We start from the raw sequence: 27250 nt of genomic DNA on the forward strand, positions 1-27250 counted from the left end.
AAAACCAAACCAGTGGAAATCAAAAGGGAAAAAAGTTGATGAGAAAATGCCATATTCACACAGGCACCTGGAATTCTGTAGTGCATTAATGGGAGCAGCACATGTTAAAGGGCTTCTCCTTTCCAATACTCCTGCCAAGTGAAAGACTCTGCCAAAGAGGGCAATGAAGATGAAACGTTCCGAAAACCTGATCTGTGGAGAAAGCTTTAGAGAGTGACAGTTTGTTTACAGAGGAGATGCAAGACTTGTGAGGGAGCGGGGAAAAGGGAGGTGAGCCCAAAGCCTTGCAGCCTAGAAACCACACTGTTGGTGGTGAAGCAATTCTTTCCCAGCTAGGTAATAAAGAAAAGCAAAACGACCCTGTAGCAGACCCAGTGGAGCTCACTCGAAGGTGCTGAGGGGCTCTGCTGACCCATCCACACAAGAGGAGATGACTTCCTACGCACACTACACACTCTCCAAAGACAGAGGTGCGTCCTCTCAGTGCTCACCACAGCACCAGCAGCAGCATTATGTCTACCAGAATCCTTGCCCAAGAGTAGTATCTTGCATAATCAATACTTTGCAATAGTAAGTAATCATTTAACAAATATCTGTCTTTTTCAAAGCATTTTAATATCTGCATTAACACTGCAAAAACACTTACTTCTCTATTAAAAAAACCTGATAGCAGTTACCCTGGCAGCAAAAAACAGTTTAGTAACTGACCCTTCTGGTGACATGAAAAAAATTCAGTTGGCGTCATTCATATTAATGCATAATTCTATAGTAAGATTGAAATTTTTTATCTCTAGCAAATTTTTATCACTTTATGCAATACAAAATATTTTTTATATTTGTATGAATGCACTTGAAATTATTTGAACTTATTTGGACTTATTTGAAATTACTTTTGTTTAGCTGGTTTTTAACTCATTAAAATAATTCTTCAGAGTGAGTAAGTTTTTCTTTTAAATGTGCTTATCCAGTCTAGCATTTATGAGTTATACAGTCATAACTACATCTGAGAGATGAAACTATTACTCTAATTCAAGCTGGACTTCTTGAAAACTTTTGTTTTTCCAGAAAAATTACTATTTATTTCATCCAGTCAGAGGCAAGCTTATAGTGAAAAGTTTATACACATCACTGTACAGAAGAGACTAATTATCTTTGCTCTAAATTAAAGATTCCAGGATTCCTGTGCTGTCATATTTTATCAAGCTATATTCAAAATTCCTTTAAAACCTCAGATTTCAGGAAAATATTTTTCTACAGGTATTTTACTACGGAGTATTTTACAAAGAAGCAACTAATATTTGGAATCATTAGATTAGGAATACAGTCTATAAAAGCACAAGTACTCCCCATGAAGTACAGCCACAGGTGACTATATTTGTTTTGTTCAGTGCCATAAATTATCCCGCTATTCCTGAATGCTGGCAGTTCTCCAGGCAGGTATCTTCATATTTATTTAGCACAGCTGACCAAATTGCAAACTGTGGCTGTGGCACTGTATAAGTAATAAATTATTGTCACCTGAAGTAAGAGTCTTCGCTCCTGTTTATTACAGCAGGCAGCACATTACCAGCAAAGTTCAGCAGATATCACTGAAAGCAGGCTCTAAACTGAGGTGGCTAAAGTGGCCTTGCACTTCTCATAGTCTGTTGAGTCTTTATAGAAGGCAAATAACAATTCAGGCATGTAGTGGAGACACTTAATACGTCATGTGAATACTGTTCAGCAACTTTAACAACATTTGGAGACCACCCACACAGACAAGCTACCATTAGGTCACATTTCCCATGTGCTGGCTGGTACATAGGGCTGGCAAAAAGCAGCTTTGTGCATGGCCAAAACCAACTTTGCTGTGGGCTGCTCCCAAAAGCATTTTACTGGCCCTTCTTGGTGACAAGGCAGGCTCCCGCCACAGGCTCCCATTTCTCCTGGAACCAGGCAGTTGTGGGACAAGTTGCATCAGCCCAGTGACAACAGCATCTAGTTAGGGGTGCAGCTCATGCAGCCTACACTACAGCTCCCATGGCAGAGAGATGAGAGCCACCTCAAATAATCAATCTGGGCTTTAATTTGCAGCCACAGCCTTTGAATGTAATTTCACATCTGAATCTATTATAAGCAGCCTGTGTATTGACACATGCCCCACAAAGCTGTATGACTTAATTTCAGTGACTCTGAAGATTTACATTCTGTATGAGCAACAGCTATTTTAGGACATAACAGGCTTCCAATACTCCAGCACACTTCTAGAGTAGTCAAGCTGTCAAGTGACTGTCAAGAAAGATCAAAATCTAAAGATGCAAAGAAAATTCCAGCTGAGAAACTCTTTTCTTCATTGGCACAGTTTCTATTTACCACAAGCGTCAGGTGAGTTCTTGTAGCTCACTTGGTAGCCTATCTGAAGGGTCAGAACTACAAATCTGCTTCTCTGTACACATTTATGAATTTGTGCATATAAAATCTGATATGCAGTTGCAATGTTTTCCTTCAGTAAAACATGCCACAGTATTCAGAATACTGCTTGACAATTAATTTCCAGTTGTGAAATGCAATAGTCTTACTCTTTCAAGACAAAATGCTTACTGATAATAAGGGACAAACCAAGTTACTCTTTCAGAAAGGACTAAGTTATTATGTCCACACATTTCTTTCTCCCAGTAGGTTTCTACCTCACATAATGACACAATGGTCTGGGCTCCAAGGAACCTTAAAGGTCATCTACTTCTAACCCCACTGCCATGGGCGAGGACACCTTTCAATAGATCAGGTTTTTCAAAGCTCTATCCAACCCTGCCTTGAATATCTTCAGAGATGGGGCATCCACCACCTCTCTGGGCAATTTATTTCAGTGCTTCACCACCTTCACAATAACAAATTTCTTTCAAATATCTAATCAAAACCTATTCTTTCTTTTTAAAGATATTCTCCCTTGTCCTATCTCTGCCTGCCCTTGTAAAAAGTCCCTCTATGGCTTTCTTGTAGAAGTCTTTCTTTTTTCCTTTTTTTTTTTTTTTTTTTTTTTTTTATTTTTTGCTAGCCTGGCTTAAAAAAATATTCAAATGTATTTTCCTGTCTACAAAACACCCAGGAACATGCCAGAAAGTAATTAGGAATGACAAGCATATAATGACATACAATCTGCAAGTATTCAGTTTTCAGTCTGGAAAATAAAACACTTAACGGATATGGAATGCATTTGCTCTAGTTCTTTTATGCATAGCTGGCATGACTGATCTGAAAAATAAGAGAACATGTGCCAGTCTACTTTTGAGGCAGAGTTCAAACAACAGAGAAATTTAAACAGAGGAAAAAAAATTCAGACTAACCATACCAGGTGACTGAATTAACTTTGCAGAGCAGCAACGAGTGTATCTGAGAGCTTGCAGTAAGTCTCCACAGAAAGATTGGTTTGTACTCAAAGCATGCCAGATTCCTATTTTTGCTAAAGAGCAAGTTTTTAGCCATTCTGAGACTGGTGAAGAAGTGCTTGTTTCCTGCAGGTAAGTCATGATGTGGCAGAGAAAAGAGTTACAAACTAAGATTATCTTAGAGGATATCTATTAGTGGTGTTTTAGTTTTTCTGGATTATGAATATAACTTCTAAATAAGTTTGACAGCCCAATGTGACTTTTCTGAAACTATGCTGAATTTTGAGCAAATGCTTAGAGATCTAGTACAGTATGGAAAACTTCAAAATAAGCAGATTTGCTAGCGAGCAACAGGATGGACTGACACCTTGACTAGAAACTTTCCCTTAAATGTCAACAGGAGCAGAGCTCCTCAGGGTCTGCTTGCTGATGATCAATGGAGGAAAGTTTTGTGATGGAAAAAAAGTTGGGTTTTTTTGTTGTGCAACTTAGCAGCAATAGGTTATCAAAGATTATCTGTCCCAAATAACACTGGCACTGTATTTCAACTACTTAGCAAAATAGCTGTGCAGCATATTATTGGCCTGTGCCTCATAGGACAGGCTTGCTGCCAACTGGGTCATACAATAATCAACAAACCAGACTCCAGAAAGGATGCTAGATTCCTCCCAGCAGTACCTACCCTTGAAGCAATCAAATATACTTAGTGAGTATAGTGCTGGATTTTCACTTTATTAACAAATTGCGCAAAGGAGTCTGATCAGCAGATAACTCCATACTCAGCTGTGCATCTTTAATTCATGTAAACCTTTCAGCTCATGCTACTGCCAGAGAGAACAGCTGAAGAAGAGGAATAGTCTGTTTGTAGGCTCCCTGGATTCTTGGGTTGGATACACTATCCATGAAACACAAGCACCACCTGCCTTATTACTACTATCAAGACTGCATAAAAACTAAGAGCACAATACATTCAAAACTACACCAAAACACACAAGTATTCCCCTCTTCCAAGAGGAAGAAAAAAAAAGTATGATGTTCTGCTATGGTTTGGAAAGGAGGGCTATGAGCAGAGGCTTTGAAGGCTCACATCTGGCTGAGGTCTTTCTGAACTCAGCACAGAACCTCCCATGCAGTCATGGACAGGGTTATGGCTCCATTCCTAGCCACAAGCTTCATATCGCTTCCAGGAGCTACTGCTTAGGAAATACAGACCAAATCTTTCACTCTGATCCCACAGTCTGTGCTCCAATCCCCTTTTCACAGCTACACCGAAATCTCATGCTCCACGCATTCCCACAGCTAACAGGATAAAGGTGAGAAATACTTCCTCATAAATTTAACTTCTACCTGCTGGTGTGTCATTCAAAGTGTAGAACAGTCCACAGAGTATTAATAATCCTCTAAAACAACTGGCCTGATAATTGGCTTTGAGCAATTTCAGAAAACTAATTCCCACCACAGTGGTTGCTGGGGTTTTTTTATTCAGCATAAGCATCTGGCAATAAGTGATTTCACTGAATAATCTTGGCAAAACTTGGAGACATTGTTTTGAATTTCCTTTACAAGTTCTCAATGCCCAACTGTACTAATAGCTGAAGAAAAGCTACTCTTGTGGGTCTTCCTGACCCCATGATAAATCTAGTGGTCCACATGGCTCCTTTTTACCATTTCAACATATGCTTGAATTGTTAACAATTAAATGACAATGCTCTACACAATGATTTGCTGGTAATCAAAGCAAGAGAAGCCAGTACTTAGCACCCATGAATACATCTTTTGAGCCCAACAATATCAAGAAGTACTAACACCACATAACATACACCTAAAAATCTGTAAATTTATCTGCAGATAGTTCCCTAGGGCCTTATGTAATTTTTCAGAAAGGAGTTACAATGACAGTTTTGAAAGCATCATTTCTCACCCACCCCACACACCGCCAGTCTGCAAAGAAAAAGTCAAAGAAATATGAGCATTTGTTTTGACTTTTCAAATGACAAAACAATATAATGAATGGCATTAGTTCTTTCCTGTAGTAACTGACAAGACAAAGACAAAGAAAGGAATGGTAAGAGCAGTAGGGATAAATAGTCAATGTAAAAAGCCAGAGCTACTGATAAGTAACTATTTATAATGTAGGACACACAAAAGGTCAGTGCTGTTGAGGCAGAAGTACATACACTCCATCCTTGACCTACACTGTTAGAATTACTTGATGTCTTAGTCCCTTCATCACAGAAAACTTATGTAAGATAAACTACCTATATGAGCCTGTTAAATGTCCTTTTGGTACTCCTTCTTGACATTTTTCTAGTGCCCAAATTCCCCCAGTACTGTTTGTATGACTATAGCACCAGCACAAATGATTAGCAGTCACTTGTGTATGAACTGCACCAATGGAGCAAAACATAGATTGACATTTCTCTTTCCCCTGAAAATGTCTCATTTATGTCCAGTAATTGCCTTAATGAATACAGTTGTTTGTTCAGCCTTCCTGCTCTTCTCTATTAGAAGTTTTCACCTCCAGTGGTGCCACACTTCTACTGACTTCTCCAGCTCTCCCCCTCTCAGGGATGGACACAAAACACATGGGCTAAACCATCATCTGCTTCTCTGGTATTAGAGACCACCAATTGCTGAGTTCATACACATTAGCCCAAACTCAGAGAGACTCCAATTTCTGCTCAGCAGAAGCAAAGGAAGGAACAGGGAATGGCAGCTGTGTTCACAGGCTGCTGGATGCTCAGCTTTAGTTGCAACTGCCATCTCTAGCTGAGCATATCCAGTACTTTCCACAAGCTGGTTTCAGCCTGTGTTGTCTGAAAGGCTCCACAGCACAGCCTGTAACCAAGCACACTGCTTCTGACCAGGTATTTTAATAATATTTTGTAGGAGTACTTACCTGTATTCTTATGATAGGGAGTGATCAAAGCATCTGGAAAATACCAGTCTACTGGGATATGAAGAAACAATGAAAAGTCCCAAGAAGAGAGAGTTGTATAACCTTCAGGCCCCAAAGCCACAGTTCTGTAGTACTGCTCTGCACTACTGCTCAATCTTAATGGGAATTGATGTATTTCTCTCATTTTCAAGATATTTGGTCAGAGCAGGTATCCTAGATGTACAAAGTGAAAAGGATAATTCTTCTTTTGCCCAGAAAGCCACAGTTCTGCTTCTTATAAATGGGATTGTACATATATGAAGAGTTCACACAGTCACAGCCTCTCACAAGATCAGGTTCCCTGGCAGGAGCCTTTTAGAAGTTTAAAAACTGCCAACAAAAAAATAACTAGTGAGAGACAGCTCTTCTGTTTCAGCCCTAACAAAAAACCATGACAGTCCTTTTTTACTGCTAGCTTACATTTTGTTTTCACAGCATTAGAAAACGAAACACAAACTGCGATACAAACAAACAGTATGTGTACCAACCAGTCACATATAAAATGAGTAGATGAATGACGTAATCTATTTGATGCAAAAATACCATCTTTCCATTCCCTGTTTTTACACGCTGTTGCACTGACAGGCTGATAAAAAATAGTGCAACCAGTATGACATTTGGAAAGCATAGCAACGCAAGCCACTGACAAAATCAATCCTACACTAACAAAAATATTTCTACTCCTAGCATACTTCTCTCCATGAAACATTATAATCTTTACAATAATAACAAATTTTGAAAATTTCAGATTAGTATGAAAATACACCTCTAGGTGCAATTTAAATTACATTAGAATTTTTTAATCATCATGAGGAAGCTGGGGTTTTTTAACTGTGTTTTAGTCCAGCCACCTCAAACATCCTTAAACAAATCATTACTCTTGGTCTTAAACATGTTCTTTTGATTACTGGCCATCTAATGTTCAATTATGTGCTCACATAAATGTCCACTTAAGACAGCGGAACCAAATGCTTCAGAGCCTATAATTTCAGTCTTTCCAACAACCATTAGTTCCCCAGGCTTTCATGTCCTGATCTTCCTACTTGCACATATTCAATTTTGTTTCACAAATTATCCAGAATCTGTATACAGTGCCTGGCTCTTGATCTTTCAACCTCTTCTCCTTTTCTGCATAAGTTAGTAAACTGAAACACTAAACACATTCTAACACTGAAAAACTTCTTCCCTCTTACAATTTAAGATCTCCTGTGATTAACTTGGCTCCCTGTTTCATTGGCTTTGAAATAGCATTCAAACAATAGGCCAAAATTATTTTTAAAAATCTGCAACTCCCACTTCAGCAAAGAAAACCGGAGCATGACTATAGAAGGTTCTATATGAAGATTCCCATTATATCATTCAATGTCAATGCGAACAACTAGTCAGGAGGAGTCTCTCTTCCTAAATCCTATGTTTTTTCCTTTCAATAAATGTTTTTTTTTATTCACACTGGCTCCACAAAGCTCCCTTGGGCTTTTGTGGAGAGAGCTCTTCACTTTCACCTGCAGTACTAGAACAGGAGAGGAAAAGAGACCTGCAATGATTTTCACAATATACCTCATAACCTTAATAAAATATTAACTTTTTAGATTAAAAAAAAAAAAAGCAATAGAACAGGCCACAACAAACAGGTGGGTACAACAGTAAACAATGTTATTTTCACATTATGGCATTAAGTGCACTCATCTATGCCACAAGCTGGATCTAAGAAACAAGGGCCAAATGTATTGCTCAATTCCCCTGAATACTGGATTGCAGGTCTTATACCATTATACACTGTAAACCTGAAAAATCATAGATCATAGAAATATTAAGAGTTAAAACGCATTGTAATGATCATCTAGCCCCAGTCTGCCCTGTCACGCGCTGGGACACCTCCCACTTGAACAGGCTGCTCAAGGCTTTATCCAGCCTCACTCTAAACACTGCCAGGGCTGGAGCATCCACAGCTTCCCTGGGCAAACTGTTTCACCACACTCATTGTAAAAAATTTATTCCTTATATCTAACCTAAATTTCCCCTCTTTCAGTGTGTACCCATTACTCATTGCCTGTCTCTACAGTCCCTGACAGAGACTCCCTCTCCAGCTTCCCTGTAGCCCCCTTTCAGTTACTGGCAGGTTGGCTTGAGGTTGCCACACACCTTCTGTTCTCCAAGACAAACAGCCCTATTTTTCTCAGCCTGTCTTTTTAGGCGAGGGGCTCTGGCCCTCTTACCAGCTTTGTGGTTTCCTCTGGACTTGCTTAATCATCAGTTCTGTGTCCCTCTTAAATTGGGGACATCAGCACTGGACACAGTGGTCCTTGTGGGGTTTCACAGGAGGAGAACAGGAGTGTAGAATCCTCTCCCTTGACCTGCTGGCCACACTCCTTTGGATGCAGCCCAGGATTCCCATGGTTTTCTGGGCTGGGAGCTCTTACTGCAGGCTCATGGTGAGTGGTTCATCAGCCATCACCCCCAAGTTTCCCCACGGGGCTGCTCTCAATCACTTCTCTGCCCTGTGAGTGTGTCTGGGACTGCCCCAATGCTGGTGTAGGACCTTGCACTTGGCCTTGCTGAACTCCCTGAGGTTTGCATGGCCCCACCTCTCGAGCCTGTCTAGGTCCCTGTGGCTGTCATCCCTTCTCTCCCCTGTTGACTGCCCCACCCAGCTCAGTATCATCAGCAAACTCACTGAGACTGCCCTTGGTCCCACTGTCCACATCCCTGATAAAGGTGTGGAACAGTACTGGCCCCAGGACTGACCTCTGAGGGACACCACTCGTCACTGGTCTCCAAGTGGACAAGGAACTATTGACCACAACTCTCAGTGTGGCCATCCAGCCAGCTCTTTATCCGAGTGGCTGATCCATCAATCCATGTCTCTCCAATTTACAGGCCTGCAGGACAGTGTCAAACTGCATAAGCCCATGTAGACAATCTCAGTTGCTCCGCCCCTGTCCAGCAAACCTGGAGCTCCATCACTGAAGGTCACCAAATTTGTCAGGCAAGACTTCCCCTTTGTATAAAGCCATGCCAGCTTTACAATTATATATAAAGCAAATATTCTTGTTCCTCTTGCTTCGATGCAGGTTAGGCAGGTCCCTTATACCACTTAAAGAGGTGAATGCTATGCTTCCTTACAGTCAGCACTAGCACCTCTGCGGTCACCTAGAGCCCTGAGAACCATCAAGTAGAATCCACTGTAGTCAACCCATTTTTGTGTGCCTTGTGGTGGATGAAATTACATACCACTGAAAAAACCTGGATGTAGTACAACCAAATAAATTAATTTTCTCAAAGTTATCCATTATTTCACAGAAACTAGCTGTTCAAACAAAATACTTACCTAAGAACCAGAGGCACAGGCTTCTTTACAACTGTGACTTCTTTTTCTGACATGTTTTCTCAACTGATATGGCCATCCTAATTAAAGCACCTCAGAGCTGGAAGATACCAGAGCTCATTACACAGTTCCACAAAAATAGCCGTTCTCACAGGGAAGTGGAGGGCCGTTTCTCCCCCTCTGAGGCTGCAGTCCTTCTGTGCTGTACACACTGTCCTGCAGCAGCAGAACTGGCTGGTGTACAGCCGGCCAGCAGTGACTGTATCACGTAACAAGCACCTCTCCTGTGCAGTGTTTGTTAGCAACACCCAGCACGAGCAGACCCAAAGGCACACTGCTGCTCTCCAAAGGTCAGAAATCAAAGCTGAAAAGTGTAAAGCACTGTCTCTCACACTCTTTCTGATCCTACCGCAAAAACATTGCAGCTGTAAGATAAGCTCATTCACACATGCTGGACCAGTGGGCTGGCAGTATTTGGAACAAGCACCAGCCTGTATTGTTTTAGCTGCATGTGTTTCAGTTATGTATGCCTCAGTCAAAATCTGCAAACACACTCTAGAAAAAGAGCAGGATTTTCCACTGCACCCTGTAAATCATTCCTTCAGGTGGCTCAACACACCTATTTCACGCCCTAAACCAGCCAGGACTCAAGCTACAAGACCAAAGCCCCAGCATAAGGACAGATAACCAGGCTTGATCTATGTGTCCTATGAAAGAGATGGCCTGGTAGAGTCCCGACCATGTTGTATTCTACTGTTTACTTAACATCTAACTTAGTCCTTAGAGCTACTCCGTCTGACTGTGAACTGTCACAGGTTTCCTTTTCAGTGAAAGTTCCACAGTGCTCCCCTGATATACTGTAATAGGCTCAGACATAAAATGCAATCAAACCCCAAAGATACAACAGCTTTTAATTGCTCTTCTCTCAGCCCTCACATCAGATCTTCCTTATTCTTGGCAGAACAGGTAAAGTTTGGTCCCAAACCAAACCACAACCAGCCTTCAACCCATGCAAAACAAGGGACAAGAACCACAATCTAGAAGGAATCCTGCTTTGTTTTCACTCACTTTTTATAGCATCGCATAAAGCCATTAGCAATGCCACAAACCATCAAAACACCAGTTAAATCTGTTCTAGATGAAAACAGTAAACAAGGCATTGCTAAGAAGAATTATAAAGTAGGTTCATAATATGGCTCTTGAGCAGAGTTGAATAAGCATTCCATTAAAAATTCAAACAATATTTTCAGCCATGCAATGAAGGAGAATCCAACTCATTCTCTAGGCAGCACTAACATAACACATGGATGAAAAAGGCAGGCAAAAAAAAGAACCACAAAACATAGCAGAAATCAGACTACTTGCTGCAGCTGGGAAACAGGCAGGTAAGACAGAAACTGCATGCTCATTTCACTGAGACAGCTGGAATAAAATGTGATGGTTCTTTTAGTCTGTTTCTTCTGTCCTACAAGCTGTACTTCATGGTCAGACTATCCCCAAACTCCACCAGCCACAGAGGGAGTTGTTTGGCTGTATCAATAAGGCTGTAGAGATACACCGTGTATGGATTAAAATCCAAAACTTTTGCATATTGGTCAGGCACAAAGATATCTGTTCACAAGACTAAACCAGGTACAGTTTCTACAAACCATTAAGTCATTCTACAGATTTTCTGCAATATGGAATTTTACTGATCCTGTTTTCTCTTGAGGCAGTAAAAACTCAGAGTCAATTTAAATGCTTGAACGCTGTAACATTATAGTTGTTATTAACAACCTCTTTCCAACTTTCCTTCAGAGCTGTTGTCTGTTAACTACTGACTTTTTTTGTATAAAATTATTGTTGTGCATCCAAAAGAATATTTCATGTTTGGACTGACCAATTACAGAGTTTGAAGACCATAATGGATTTGTGACAGTATTTAAACAGCTTCTGAAGTTCTAAATATTATCTCCATCTTTGTTAATGTCCTATTTAAATGCAACTGATTATGTGTTTTTATGTTCTCATATATCACCTTTGTTCTAGAATTACAAGCAATAAGCTTATTAAGTGATCAGAGGCAGCAATCTGCTACCTTAATGAGCACAAAACCAGAAAAGCATCTTTGCTTTGCACATTCTGAGTTCAGTTTCACACGCTTCAAACCCATCCTCAGTAGTCAGTCCAGTCTGATGCAGAAACCAAGCACGTCTAGTGCTGTAATACACTAATGCTCTGAGCCTTGCTAAATGGCTACAGAAAAGGAGAAATGGGGAAGCATAAATCATTCCACACCAACAGAATGGATCCTGTGTTTATTCTCTTAATGCAAAGAGGTTAAAATTTTCTGCTACATTTACCAGATTTCATATCCTCTCACCAGCAGTCCCTGCGCAGGGTTTTTTGCTTCTCCAGCATTCTCCATGCAGCCCTGGTATCAGCTTCCCCCACAGGACCACAATCCCACACAGTGGATCCCTTCCACAAAATCCAACTACTAGAACAGGCGCAGCAGAACAAAAGACTATGTTCCAGACTGTGTCACTACAAACAGGAGTACTTTTGTAGCTCTAATTTATAAAGCAGAACATGATTTAGTAGGTAAGGGTGTTGGCATCGCAGTCTGGATCTCTTGGCAAGCCAAAGAACAAACATAAATGGTTTAAATTAGCATGGTAAGTATGAATAGCATGGAAGATGGAAGTTTTGAAACTCAGAAATGCTTGATTTGTCGTGTAGTTCTTCAGCTATTGAGTATCTGGCAACAAAGTGGGGCAATGTTCCATCTGAAAAGTTACTCTAACCCAACCGTCTGTGCACATGCAACCATCACCAATTGGGTTTTCCAGCAGTTACTCCTTCAGTAAGAATTATTTTCATTCTCACATTATTTTACATGCTCATTCTTTTAGATCCTCACAATACTGTACTGAAATGCCCAGCAAATAGTAAGGCACATTATATTGTTTAAGTGAGACATTAAGTTTCACCCTGTTTCAAGCCATCCTGCTACTGTGAAGTATTTCTGAATTTCATACTAACTTATTAATAATGAAGAAAAGAACTAATTTTAGTGATTACGGTATTTTCAATAGAACACATGCTTTCTAAAGGTCAGTAAAATATATGTTTAAATGTATTTTCAATTCATAATCTGCAGTAGACGTGATATGGACAACATTCATCTCTGTCAGAAAACAGCCTTTACAATGTTCTGGGAAACACTGTTTCTCACACACTGAAAACCAGCTCTTTGGTAAGAGGTCGCTTGTTCCTTCTCTCATGAACTAAAATAATGTGTAAACAAACACCCATCTCATATAAAGATTAAAACTAGGATTCATATACGGTAAAGGAAGATTTCCCTTGTGATAAACAGTTTGAGCACAAAGTGTTCCTTCAAGTCCTGACATAAATCTGTTCCTGTCAAGCTAGTATCTCATTGCATCAGACTTTTGCCTTCACCACACCAAAGTGGCAGCCCTACTACTTCTCTCCCTGTTTTCCTCATACTGTCCTCTACCCAGAATTACTACCTCAGCTCCACGGGTCAAAGAATTGTCTTTCCATCACACAAACATTTGCTAACAAGAGAAGAAAAATCTTTTATTTAAAAAAAAATCTGACTCTCTAGCTAACCTATCATTGAAGGACTCATATGTGGGCTGAGTAGACTCATTATTACTGCTGGTAGCCTTGCCCTTTCTTACCTCACCAGCTTTATCCCACCTTCTTGGTATCCCAACAATTTTTTTATTAATTTGTAATGCTTTCAAAATGCTTTGACATGTACCTTAAGATTGTGAGATCTTCAACTGGGCTGAATGAAAGCAAGTGCTGTCGTGTCTGATAAAGCATTTTTCAGTAAGAGAAAAAGAAATCAAAGCATCTCTGCCTACATTGCTTCCTCAATGACAAATATTTGCAGCTTCTATTTTATTAATGGAAATCTGCTATTTCAATTAAGATACATGATGCTACATTTATTCCGTTCAATGCTCCTTTCAATGATGCAAGGTAAAACACAATTTCTACGATTTCTAATTTAACAGGAGCAAGGCCTAGCTCCAGTTAATATAAGCACTTAGATATGTACATCCAGTCAGGCAAAAGAGACCCTGTAAGTGGAAGTTATACTCGAAAAGGACAACTGTATACTCAAACTTCCTTAGTCTCTAGTTCATAAAAAAGAATGGTACCAATCTATAAACGGGAAATTTACCTTCAGAGATTTTGATCATTCCTTACTGGAAGAGGGCACAAGAGGTAATATAGAGTACTACATACTACTTCAGTTTGTAAAGATGTCTAGAACTGAGCTCTATAGATTTTCCCAACACAGCCAGTGAGGCACAAACACCCATCTACTCTGTGGGAGCAGTGCTATGGGCTGCGTCTACAGAGACCTTGATTTTTTACACTTGAATGGTGCTACACTGTGCTATGCAAATACATTGAGACCACGAGAGGAAACAGCCCATGCTAATGAAAACAATGACTGACCATACTCAGAGAATTTGGTGGGTGTCTGTAACTTTTCTATACATTAGTGTAAGTTTCAGCAGTTATAGTCATATATTTAATAGAAGTACCGCTACCACTTACTGGCAATGTTAGAAATTACTCCTCAGAATGTCTTGTTTGTCAATCCAAGCTGTCTTGTTTGTCAATCCTTCATAATTATTACAACATGCTAACATCACGAATTAACATGGCAAGTAGCAATTCTATTAATGTGAGACCGAGATATGGTGGAGATGAAGGACATCACATTCCTATTTGAACATCTCAAGCTGTCTGAATAACTTCCAGTATTACTTACATTTATCAGAGCTACAAGACATCTCAGTTGCAATGTACTTTAATCTCAATATTTAAAATAGCATCTTTTAAACAAACACCAGCATTTAAATGTATCTTAACAAATCTCCTTAAACTGATTCTATGCCCAACTACATTTTCATGGCTGATGTGGGCAACCAAGTCTGTGCTATAGCTGACAGCCTTTTCTATTTAAGCTAAAAAGATCTTGACAAATAACTTCAATTTTTTGTCTCAGTAAATACTTGCTTAAAGCATAAATAAAATGGGATCCGACTCAAGCAATGAGTTCCAATTTTTTAATTGCTTCATTCTTACTTCTGACATAATCATGACCAGAAAGATGACCAGGTGTGGGTCTTCTGTAGTTGTTACACAAAAAGAAAAGTTAAGCTGCGACTGAAACCATAAAGTTAGTAATACACTGTACTGTAAACAAAATATTCTGTACTGAAAAGATGAGTAACTAGTTCACATCCACTCACTTGATCTCCAGCTTTACCCGAGAGTTTCTAACAAGTTTTACTGAAGACATTACTACGATAAAACACTAGTTACTCCTCTGCTATATAACCCCTCTGCACACTTCTGCTCAGAACGTTTGCAATATTTATTTTTCAAAACATTCTCTATTTTTTTATCCTATGCAATACTTAAAACACGACACAAAATAAGAAACAAAATTATGGACAGTTAAAAAAAAAGAATAAAAAGGGCGGATTTGCAGGGATTGTACAAACTGGAATAAATCACACAGAAGAAAAAAATCCGATTAGATCTATTACAGTGGAGAAGATTGCGACGCTGGCAGCTAAACGACAATTCTTGTTCTGTTTTTAAAATCCAAGTCCACACAGAAAAGGGTTTCTCTGAAGAAAACTGTTTCTCCAGATCTCCGAGGCTAGGCTTCTCTTCCCCGGCACCCCATCCATCACCCACAGCACGGGACGTGACAGGAATTCTCGCCCCCCGCCCGCCGTCCCAGCCTCGGCCGGAGCTGACGCCGCGGTCCGGCCCGGCTCCGGCGCCGCACTGCCCACAGCAGCGGGAGCGGCTCCGACACCGGCCGGGACTGCGCGGCAAGCTCGCAGAGACCCCGCCAGGTCCGGGCGAGGGGAGGCAGCCGGACAGCGACCGGACCCCGGCCCGCCGCCCCTGGGGGCGGGGAAGCCGCTGCGCGGCTGCGCCAGGCGGGCGGCGAGCAGCGGCGCGGAGCCGCCGCCCGGTACTCACCGACTCGCTCGGAAACTTCCCCCAAGTTTCGGCAGCGCGGCGGGCGGCAGTGGACGTGCCCCACCGCGGCGGGCGCCGGCACCATGGGAGCGCCTCAGCGAGCGGCCGCCGCGGCCGGCCCCAACTTCTGGGGAGGCAGCGACCGTCATAAAACGCGAGCGAGAGCGGCGGGGCGGCGGGCTGAGCCCGCACTCCTCCCGCGGGGCGGGGCAGGGCAGGCGGGGAGCGGAGCGGAGCGGAGGGACGGAGTGAGGGAGGGAGTGAGTGAGGGAGGGAGGGAGGGAAGGAAGATCAGCACGGGGCGGGGGGCGGGCAGCGCTCCCCAGCACCCCTCCCCAAGACAGCGTGCCCCGGCGGCGGCAGCGGCGGCGTTGGCACTTGCCTCGCTTGCCGCAGCCGAGTCCGTGCCTGTCCCGCCCTGCTGCGGTGCGGAGCACTCAGCGGCCATCGCCGTGTACTCCTCCTCCTCTTTCACCCCGGCAGCTGCCGGCCCTGCCGCCGCGGGGAGGGGCGAGAGTGGCGAGGGGACCGTGTCTGGCGGGGTGGGGCGGCTCGGCGCGCCTCGGGGACCGTCGCCGCCCGGCCCGAGCCCCGGCCGGTGCCGGTGCTTCGGCGGCGCCGCGGGGCTCCGCCTAGAGGGGGCCGGCGGCTACTGCAGCGCGCATCCCGGCCGGACGGGCGGGAGCGCGGCCCCGGCGCCAGCTCCGCGCTGCGGGCTCCGTGCCGCCGGCGATGGCTGTGGGGGCGAGCCCCGGGCTCCTGGCCCGGCCTCAGGCAGGGGCTCAGCAGGGCTGCAATCGTGTTTGTGTTCAGCATCGTGACGAGCACGATTTAGGGTGAAGGGGGTGTCAGCGTGCCACGGCCGCGGCTGTCAAGTGGAAGGGATGGCACCTTCTGCGGCCAGGTGTGTGGCACTGCAGGCACAGGGCTAAGTAGTGTGAGTGTAAAAGGTAGCTGCGGCAAAATGGAGAACGTCTGCTAGGGATTGTCTTAATAAAAGGTTTCTGAAAAACTGTTCCGTAAAGAAAACATTAAAAAGGGGGATACTGTCATCAATTTATTTAGGTATCATTTGCATTGACAAAGTACTGAAGGCAGACCAGCATGTGCAAAGGTGACACATTGATCTTTAAGGCCCTTGCAGGCCCTCTCTCACGTGTGTGGCCCCACCTTCAAAATGGCTCAGCATCTGGCTTCCTCGTAAAACAAAGGTGGGACAACACCCCCACAGATCAGTGTTGTAAGAGTTTCACAATCATTCTGTAAGGCACACAGCCCGCTCTGAAATGAACTGGGAATAGAAGAGAATTGTGTCTCACTCGAGCTTTCTGATGTGTTTGGTGTACAGGAATAGCAGTGCAAGCATATGGAAGGTGTTTGACTGTAAATGGCTGGGAAGAGTTCCTGGCACCTCTGGCTGCTCAGGTCGGTGCTGCATTTCCTTGCTATTCAACCAGGTGCTCCCAGATTGGGAGCTGCTTAAGGAAGCTGGTGTTCCTCAAAGACTGACCTGCAGGCAGCAAGTGATCTGTATTCAGCTGTGTGTTGATCCAGGCTTGCTCTGCCCAGAACAAAGAAAGAAAGTGATTCCAGGGGGCCGAAGACATATATCAGAGGTGAGATGGACTGTGAGATTTGACCTCATCAGTTTCCAGTTGACTTAAGGGAATTAACAATCTCACATATTGATAAGTATATGATGAAAGTATTGCTTTTGAGGTTTTAAACTAAGGGCACACAGATTCATCTTCCTTATTCCTACACCAGAACCATCTCTTGCCATTTCCTCATTCAAAATCACAGAAGGAACACATTTTTTTAAACAGTATTGAACAGTACCATAGTCTTTGCATTAATATATGTGCAAAGGAGATTAAGTTCCACTTCTTACTACTTGTCAGGGAATGCATACCCACATTTCCTGGGAGGTGCCAAATTAGTGGTTGTTATTTGGGCCTTTTATTCTTACCTCTTGGTGCTGAAGCTATGGCAAAACATGATTCTCATTGTGTCAGAAATTGCAACCACAGATCTGATCCTGACCCTATAGTTTTGTGGTTGAAGCACTGTGATAAAAGAAGATTCCAGGTCCAGAGATGCGTATGGGGTTTGTTAAATACAACACTCCTATAACATAGTAACATCTGAGACTATGACAAACTGGTTTGCATTAACTAAGTGGCAGTGAGAGCTGAACATGTAAAATACCACATGGGTAAACCAGAGAAAATAATTTATTGCTCCCTCATTATATATACAAAAAACTTGGATAACAATAAGTCCATAGGTTTATTATGTATTCTAGGTTTACAGCTGCCTGGACTTTCTCTATCCTAGATAAACCTTTTTATTTCTTCACATGATAGGCAGTTTAGTTTCATTGGGACTAACACGATACACTGCTAACAAGACCAGCTTCAGGCAAAAGCCAAAGTAATTTTCAGTCAGAAAGTTTGTGATGTTGTAGGGGGGCTGGAAAGATAGGAGACAGGTAAGAGTGGAGTTTCCACATTATCTACAGTTTACCTTGGATTTATGGAAGCACAAGGCTGTATGTCACTTGTGTGTAGGATAAATACTTCTAATTTTCTCAATCACTCCAAATAAATAGCATAATAAATGGCCAGTGGTCTTTTGGCTTGTCTCTTATTAAAATTTTAAAAAAATCTTTCTTTTGGTAACTGTTATTCTCAGTTTCTCTGGAGGAATTCAGGGTCTATGAAACTATTTACTAGATTTAGTACTGATAGTCTGTGGTATTAGTTTAATCTCCCAGATAAATTAGCAGTAAAGAACCCAAGATTGGTATCTTATGAAGCCTGAATCTTATCTCAGCAACAATATAGAAATTGGTTGTAATTTTTATACATCATTAGGAAACATCTACTTTTAAAACTATGTATAATTTTGTCCATACCCATGTTCTTCACTTTTTGGTTTATTCTGTATTATCACTCTTCCATATTCCATCTAATCTCCTTAAAATACCTGGAAAAGCAAGTCTGGCTTGGGGGCATTCAGTAAAGACACCTGAATTCTGACCATTTGCTCCAACATAATGTCGTATGGGGATGCCTACACCTACCCTTTTCTCTCCACATGCAGTTGCTGCTTTATTTCTTTCCAGTGTGTTGGAAGTTCAATCCTTCCTGAGCATGATGCTCTGGAACCAAGTGCAGGAGTCAAAATGATATCTGAGTCTGGTTTTGCTCTCTGTTTACAATAGTGTATAATGCAGTGTTTATCAACAGGGTGTCAAATAGGATTCCAACAGCTCAGTTCATGATAATTCATCTGAATAAGGTTCCTTCACTGCTAAGTGTCTAAAGCATGTGCTGTTTGTAATTTCTGCCAGAACTTGGTTGTATGCCTACTGTAAGGACTGGCTAAAATCTGAGCTTTTACAATGTAAAGGCAGCTGTGTTGGTAAAGTCTGTCAGCCAAACCCCCATGGCTTGATTTAGCAGGCAGCAGTTGTCCATAGTCAGCAAAAACAATGCTAATTTATGTATTTCTGGATCAATATAATGGGGTACACATGCAAGATCCATGCTAAAAGATAAAGGGGTTTCTTTGTCTAGAAATTTGTATTGAAAGGAAACAAAGTGATATTTTGTTGTTGGGCTTTTTGCTAATATAATAGTGCAAAATGCACTCTTAGTTGATACTGCTTTACCTGCAGAGCTTTTACATGAGTACTGATAAAAGGTAGTTTAGTCTGAGTACTTTAAAATTCCCTATGATTTGATGTTAAAGTGAGCATAGATATTTCTCTTAAGTAAAAAACTACTTACACTAATTACAAAAAAGAGTTTTTATTTTTCAAAACTGCATGAAATAACGCAGAAGACAGATTAAATAAAAATATTGTTAATATTCTGCAGTCATAACTGCAGTTTAACTCTATTGTCTTATTTTCTTGGCTTCTTGTTTAACACAATCATAAACACAGAAAGTGCACAATTAAGGATCTCAGGAGCTCCCCAGTCCAACCTTCAGCTCAATGCAGGGTTAGTGAAGAGGACAAATCTTGCTGGACTTTACCCAGTTTGGTTTCAAAAACTCATTTCTGGAGGCTGCACAGCATCCTGGGGCAACCTGTTTCACTGCTGCACTGTCCTGTGGGGCAAGAGGTTTCTTTCTTCTCCTCTCTGAACTCCTCACTTCTCTTTATGCCCTTTGTCTCCGGGCTGATGCTCCAACTCCTGATCTGGGCATCCTGGTAGTGCTTCACTGGGTCACTCAAGTTTGGCAATATCTCTCTGTACCGTCTAATGGGCTTTTTCCCCCCCAGGGCAGGATTTTGCATTTGTCCTGGCAGAATTTCTCACAGGTGCCATCAGCCCACTTGCCCAGCCTGTCTAGGTCCTGCTGTAAGACAGCTCTGCCCTTGAGCATATTGACCAACCCCTCCAGTTTGGTGTTATCTGCAAACTTTTCAAGAGTACACAGTACCTCCTCCAGGTCATTGATGCCGATATTAAACAGGACAGGTATAGATTACTGTCCCCCAAGCACATGGACTATGAGTCCATAGTTTTACATGGTTACAACACACCTTTTCCCAATTAATCTCCACTGATCTTATCTAGATGGTAATAAAGAAGGGGGAATGTGAAAGGAACATGTTGGTCTTTTGAAAATTAGCTAGAGAGTGATTCAGATGAACAAGTGTTTCCCTCTTTATGTCATGCTTTTAGAAAACTTAAGAGGAAAGAAAGTCCACTGGCAGTGTGTGAAACTTAGGTGATAACCTTCATAGTGAGTAAATCAGTCATTTAGACTTTTACTGTGTTTTCCATAAAAATATTTGTTTTTAGGATAATAGCAAGTCAAAATTCTGTGCAGGGGAAAATTAATTTTTCTTCTTTCCTTCCTTCACCTTCTTAATGTTCTTTATTCATGTGAGAAATATGGACTAGCTGAAAGAAGAGAAGCTGTCTTTTAATCTAAATTTCCATCATAAGTTAGACTTGCAGAAAAAAAAGTACCATGACACATGATTGCTTGCCACAAAAAGAAACCACACTAATAAAATGCATATTCCAGCCATGATCAGACTCCTACCAAGAGCTGGGAATGCACAGTGCTTGCTGTATATAAAAGTAAAAACAATATTTAATAGCAGTTCTGTTCTCAGCCTCTGAATATGTGGAAAAATTTAGTTTGTGGGTTGTCTGGGTTACTTCCTTTAAAGCTACAGAGCAAAGCTCCCCCAGATACTTTATATGAAAACAGAATAATTACCTAACCAATAAATATCTGTGGAAACAGAAAATTTTCTCTTAAGAACTAATCAACAATGAATCAATGTGAACATGCATGGAGGATAAGAAGGCACAGGCAAAGCAAGAAAGCAAAAAAAGAAGAAACACTCTGCCATAGCCTGAGGTCTCTTGCTCTCTCTGCTGTTTCTAAGTCATCTATCATGTCCTTATCTACAGCTAATATAAAACAAAGACCTATCTGGCCATGTAATGAATACATTGACTTTCTGATTCACTGGGAAAGGTGTATATTGTGGTATTTTGCTTGCTTTTTTTCTGAAGTAGGGAGATGGAGGACTGTAGAGATGGAGGTTTTGGTTCAGCTGATATATTCACTGCTCTTTTTTTCACACAAGAAATATCAAAGCTGGTCCTAGCCTGTTTCCAGCACTACACAGGTTGTCCTGTATCTTAGATGTTACATTAGCCAGAAGCACTTCTCCAAATGAAGAGTGAAAAACATCAATCCATTTTATAAGATGTATATGTATATACATATTATGTGTATATGTGTAGTATTTAGTGAATGTGCTATTGTTGCTCTCTGGATCTTAACTGAATCCTATCCTTAGTCTGTCAAGTGTTTATTGAAGACTGTGACTAGTCACATATTGCAACGCTGGAATCCAGAATCCAGATCCTGAAACCACTTTCTGCACCTATTTGTCCACACTGTCCTCCATTTCCTTCTGCCAATGAACAAGTTTAGGGGTCTGGTAAAGCTTCTGCCTAAAGTGCTTTTGTCCAAGTGTCCCAAAGGTTTAGACACTTCAAACAAGGCTTTCTTTGTTGCTTTCCTACGTTTGAGTTCCTAAATTCTAACATGTTAGAGACCTAACCAATTCACATTTCCAAGTATTTTACATTTTATTGATCTGAGCATATATTCAGTGTCTAACCATATTTCGTGAGCATTTTTCTGCAACTTTTGCTACATGTTCCTGCTCTCAAGCTCTTTTGTCTCTTAGATTAAGGTAGAAATGAGAACACAGAAGTTGGAACAGACACCATGTTTGATTATTTGTGTACTTAAATTTACGCTTAAACAGTAGTGCTACCATGCAAAAGACAATAGACAACAATTTGGTCAAGGTCACAGTGTATAAAGGATGATTCTTAAATTTCTTGGGCTAGTCAAAGAATTTGAACAAAGCCTGACAATAATTTTGTTTGTTGTTTTCATAAGTCTGCTGGTTCCAGGAACAGCAGGGTCCTTTAATTTATGATTCAACTTAAGGTATTTAGTTGACAGATCTTAAGCATTTTTGACAATAAGGGATTTGAGATGGATGGACTGATCATATACCTGCTGTTACCATCTCTACATAATGGGTGTGCTTGTGTTCAGGATGACATTAACCATTATCTGGAGAACTCAGGTTTTTACAGCTGTTCACTATTTTGAGTAAATTGTAATATCAATATTGGAAAATCCTGACTTGCATTTTTTTTTTCATTCAAATACTCACAGGGAAGTTTCTCTCAAAGAAGAATATTTGTATGTGCATGAAAGTTCCTAAGATGATGGAAGCACTTTGACTCTTCAGAAAGACTGTTTGTTCACATGCTTCCCAGTTCCTCTCTGTATCGTCCATCTAATCAGGTGTAAAAGTCAGACCCACAAGTCTGTAGTTCCCTGTTTTCCATATTATAGTCTTTTTTTCAGATCTGATTACACTGATAATTGTTCCATCAGTAACCTTAATGGAGCCATAACCACCTTACAGTCAAAATACAGATCTATGCACACTTTTGGTGTAACATGACAAATTCTTCTCCTCCGTGAGGTCCTCCCATGGACATTCCATTCCTTTCACGCAAAGTGTTTTGGCTGTCCATCCACACAATCTATGATCCTCTAGCCCTCAATCACTGCCTGGGTGAAATTGCTGCATATGATTATCTCAAGCTCTTAATCTTGTGTGCCTGTACTTTGATGATGCTTGATGCTCGTAACTGTACTGATGGACACAGAAATGACCTCAAGAGTCATCCAGTTTGGGGAGTCTCCTGCCTCCCTTGGTTAATGGAGTTGCATAACAATATTTTTCTTCAGATGATATCCATATGATGCATACCTTATATCTTGGGGAGGCCAAAGAGCAGGGGTCCTGAGAACAGCAGTGTTCTTATACAGCTCCTGATTACATAATGGGATCTGGGGCAAGCTAAATATAAAGCTGGATTCCAGGAAAATAGGTGACTTCACTCTGATGACTACTTCCTTTCATCAGTGGAGACTCAAATTGAGCAGTAGCTACTACACCAGAACACCCCATCTGCTCATCATCGGCTTGACATGTTTGACATGTCATTATTTTGACATGGTTACCACACTTGAATTACTGAGAGGTCAAATACAGGTGAAAGCTATGAGTTAACTACTCATAGTGTAGTTCATTCATGTATCCGAAAGCAGGATTTACTTTCATTTCCTAATTCTTGGTATTTTCTTGACTAGCTTTCAAAATATCTCAGTGGAAAAGACCCCTTTACCTACTAAAGCTACCTGTGTCAGATAGTCACACATTTATTACTAGAATGCTTTCCATAATGTCTACATCTTACTATTTTGCTAAAATTTAAATTCAAGTATTCTTCTATCAACATTGAAAATAGTGATCAGATTATTCTCTTCTGTGTTTGAAAATAATTGCCATGTACTCTAGAATTTTGCCTTTGTCCTAGGCCAAAGGGTCTCTATTTTTAAAATCTTTCATCATGGATCACATTCTCTCTGCTTCTAATCATGTACAGTTTTGGAATTTCTCCATTTGTTCCATGTATCTTCTGAGGTATAATGCCCCAAAGGGACCAAATTCTCTACATGACGTTCTAATAGTGCTCAGAAGAGAAGGGCTTGAAGGCTATGCTGCTATTTATAAATCAGAGCAATAAATTTGATTATTTCCACCTAAGTCCATCATGTAGAATTTAATCCATTTTTCATTCCACCACTGTATTTTCTCAGGAGAATATTGAAATTGAATTGTGTCTTTCAATACATTCATCTTTGCACTTCTTTTCAACTTTGTCTCATCTGCAAACTTTTTAAGGCTGTTATCCAGATTGTTAAAAAAAGGTTGAATAAAGTCAGAACAAACAAAGGTCCTGTAACTTTGTGATATGAGAGTATCATAGTAAAGAAAATGGGTCTAAAATTATATATATTACCAAATTAGTTTTTATGCTATTGCTTTTCATTTAAAGCATTTGCAAAGACTTTACTTAATTCTAGATATGCTTTAGATTTATTTCTGGGTTGTTTTTTTTTCTGAGTTGAAGTTTGATTAGTTTAATATTGCCAGCGTCATCTTCATTTACTTTTCCCCCTCTTATTGTATAAGGCAGCTGTTGTTTTTGTCCTTTCTCAGACTTATATCTTTTAGCCAATTTTGACAGATTCTCAAGTAATTGCTAATCTGAAGAATTCACCTCATTCTTGAAATAGCCCAGGCCAAAGTCTGTCCAGTCTGGCTGACTTGAGAACATTCTATAATGCTCTCCTGACTCTGTTTTAAATTGAATACTTAACTTCTTTCATGAATGTTAATTATGTTAATGAGGTGTCTGCAGCTTTTTATTGTCATATGCAAAAAAGGTTTTAAATATTCCAATCTTCTTGGGATCATCTTTTGTGTAATTTCCTTGCCTCCAGTCATACAAATAGTCAGGAAAAGCAATCATAATTTTCTTTTCTTTTTGTTATCTTTAATGCTTGTTTCCTTTTGAAGTGTCTTCAAGCTCTGTGTTTGGTTTATGCCTTAATCTCCTGATTGGATCATACACATACTGTTATTTTATATGTTTAAAAATTTGATCTGATTTCTACTTTTCAGATGGAACTTTGTGAGTTCGAGATCAAGTAAAAGTTCCTGGCTTACCTCAACTAATCTCACTCTCAATACTTTTCCCTTCTGATAAGAATAGCTTCTGTTTTCTGCTACAACTTAATTACTTTTCCCTTTACTTGAATTTGTGAAAGTTGTCTACTTCAAGTCCATGATTGTCTCCTTTTCTTCTATTTTCTTCCCTGACAATATGTACTCTATGATTTCAGTCACTGTCTCAAAGCCACCTTTCATCATTCTTTTCTCAAACAGCTACTTTTCTGTGGTACTTTTCAGTAGTACAGAAACATATCCAGACAAGCCCCTCCTCTCTCTGTTTTAACACAGAAATAGAAGTGGTGAACAATGCTTTTCAGAATAGAGCTTGTTAATTCATCCATGTCCTCCTGTTTCCTTTCCTACCCATTCTTTGGATAGTTAAGCTGTCTTGAGACTCTGCTTCTGTGCATTGGGTGTTAAATGATTTGTCATTTGTTCATAATAAAGGCTTCCACTACCTATTCTCTGTTCATGTGGTTTAATCTACTGAATCCTCCTCTTATTTCACCATCATCCACAGGCTTTTGATGAGTCCAGCTTCTCATTTGTCTGGAGTTCAGCGTCAGTGCAGGCCTATGTCCTTTAATGTTAGATTGCCCTACTATGTAGTTATCTTACTCATAACTGTTTACCAGTAAGGTCTTTTTCATGGTCATATTTTAGGTATCCTTACTGCTCTTGTTGATTTCTTGTATCTCCTCATGATTTCAACTTGGCTTGTAATATTCCTCCCCAATGCACACAATATTTTAAATTAAATTTGTTCAAATTTGGTTTATGTATCCAAACTGTTCACAGACAAGCAGTCATATAGAGTGAACCCATGGTATATAAAATCAAATCCAAGCATATAGATTTTCCCCTATTCTTTTTCTTCAAAGATTTGTACAGTATTCTTATGTTACTATCAGAAAGACCAAATAGACAAACAGGTAAAAGAGGTTTTTTTAATCAAAATTCTAAGTTATATTGTGCTTTTATTTTTCATTGTTTACTTGATTCTAGTGGAGTTTAGATAGCAGCCTTGAAGCCACTTGCAATTGCAATATTTAAATGGCTTCAAACTATGGCAGTAACATTTACCTAATGTTGATTTTGTTGTTTTTAATCACAATTCTAGCCCTGAAGTGGAGCACCAACAGATGTGTCCTTTCCAGTTGCCTTAGTTGCCTTTGACTGTACTTGATAAGATTCCATCCATCCTGATGCTTGTAAACAGATACTTGGATACCCAGCCAGTCCAAACCTCTGACACAGGCTACAGCTAGAAATAGCCTATGCAGAAATAATCCAATAAAATAGTTGACATAGCCAAGAGGAGGTCCCTGTTATGTTGAGAGTTGTGCTACTTGCTGTTTAACAGGAACACTAATGACTTCAACCCCAGAAGCTGTGCTCTAGTGAGAAAACTGTCACAAAACTGCCACAAAACAGCTGTTTCCCATTTTCATAAATTCAATATTACACTTTTATAATTTTGAATTAGTAGTTTTCAGCTGTAACTCGTAGCGCAGACATTGGCCTGACATGATGAGGAGGTGAGCAGCCACGGCTGTGGACTCAGGGTCGAAGGTCTGCTTGCCTCTGACCTCACTCTCAGATCAATCCATGCCTGTTCAAAGCCTCTCCATGGAGTATTCCTGTTGTATCCTAGAAATTTAACTTAGTATATGAAACAAATCATTAACTTACCTAAGGACAGGGAAATGTGAGTGAAATTTCTAATTCTGGAGACACATCTCATAAAAAAGTATAAGTTCCGTTACTTGTGCAGCACAGACACTGTTTATCTTATCCTGCAGAAGAAGTGGCAGCTCCTAGCTGCCTACAGGACTGGAACTATCAAGCCCCATCCATTTATCTACAGTGGAAAAATAGTTGGGAAGAATGGGATGGGTCAGGGAGGCAAGGATTACAATAGTAGGATTACTGTCTTTAGTATGTATGTATTTCAGTGATCTCAACAAAATATTGTCATGACTGTATATCTGCTTATATGTTGGCACTGCCTCATTATTTTTCTTTCTCACACCTGATGATTTTAATGAAGTTTAGAGACAGAAAAACCAGAACAGTGTGGGAAGTTTTGAATAACTGCTGAAAAAAGAAATACAGGCATCTCCAACACATAGTATTACATAAAGAACCTACATACATCCTGACAACTAGGATTCATGAGATACAGGTGCACACCATTGACTCAAAACTTCTTACTCAGCTAGAGAGGGAAAATGGATATTCTTCAACATATGCTCTGCGGTTTATATACAGGGGTCCACAGTTTCCAGCTCTTGTGTCATCTAAACAGCTCAAACTCTCTCAGTGCCCATTTTAAGCAATGATTCTTAAGATAGAAGCATCAAAACTCAGCTTTTCTTGTGGTTATTAGTATTCATTGCATTTAATGCTTAAATACAATCATGGCCAGC

The 27250-nt window shown here is 40.6% G+C and overlaps 1 protein-coding gene across 5 annotated transcripts in view; it reads right to left on the reverse strand.

The window, feature by feature from the left end:
• GHR (growth hormone receptor) overlaps positions 1-27250 on the reverse strand; it is a 143932-nt gene that overhangs the window by 96168 nt on the left and 20514 nt on the right. The window contains exon 1 of one of the 5 annotated variants that reach the window (XM_077790086.1): positions 16047-16161. The exons of 3 other annotated variants lie outside the window; for them this stretch is intronic. The gene's annotated coding sequence lies outside the window, so the exon portion shown is untranslated. Of the gene's footprint in view, positions 1-15664; positions 15808-16046; positions 16162-27250 lie in introns of those variants that run through there. One more of the 5 variants, XM_021553894.3, reaches the window with a different exon arrangement.

This window comes from Lonchura striata, chromosome Z (genome assembly GCF_046129695.1).
Source record: "Lonchura striata isolate bLonStr1 chromosome Z, bLonStr1.mat, whole genome shotgun sequence".
Classification (NCBI taxonomy): domain Eukaryota; kingdom Metazoa; phylum Chordata; class Aves; order Passeriformes; family Estrildidae; genus Lonchura; species Lonchura striata.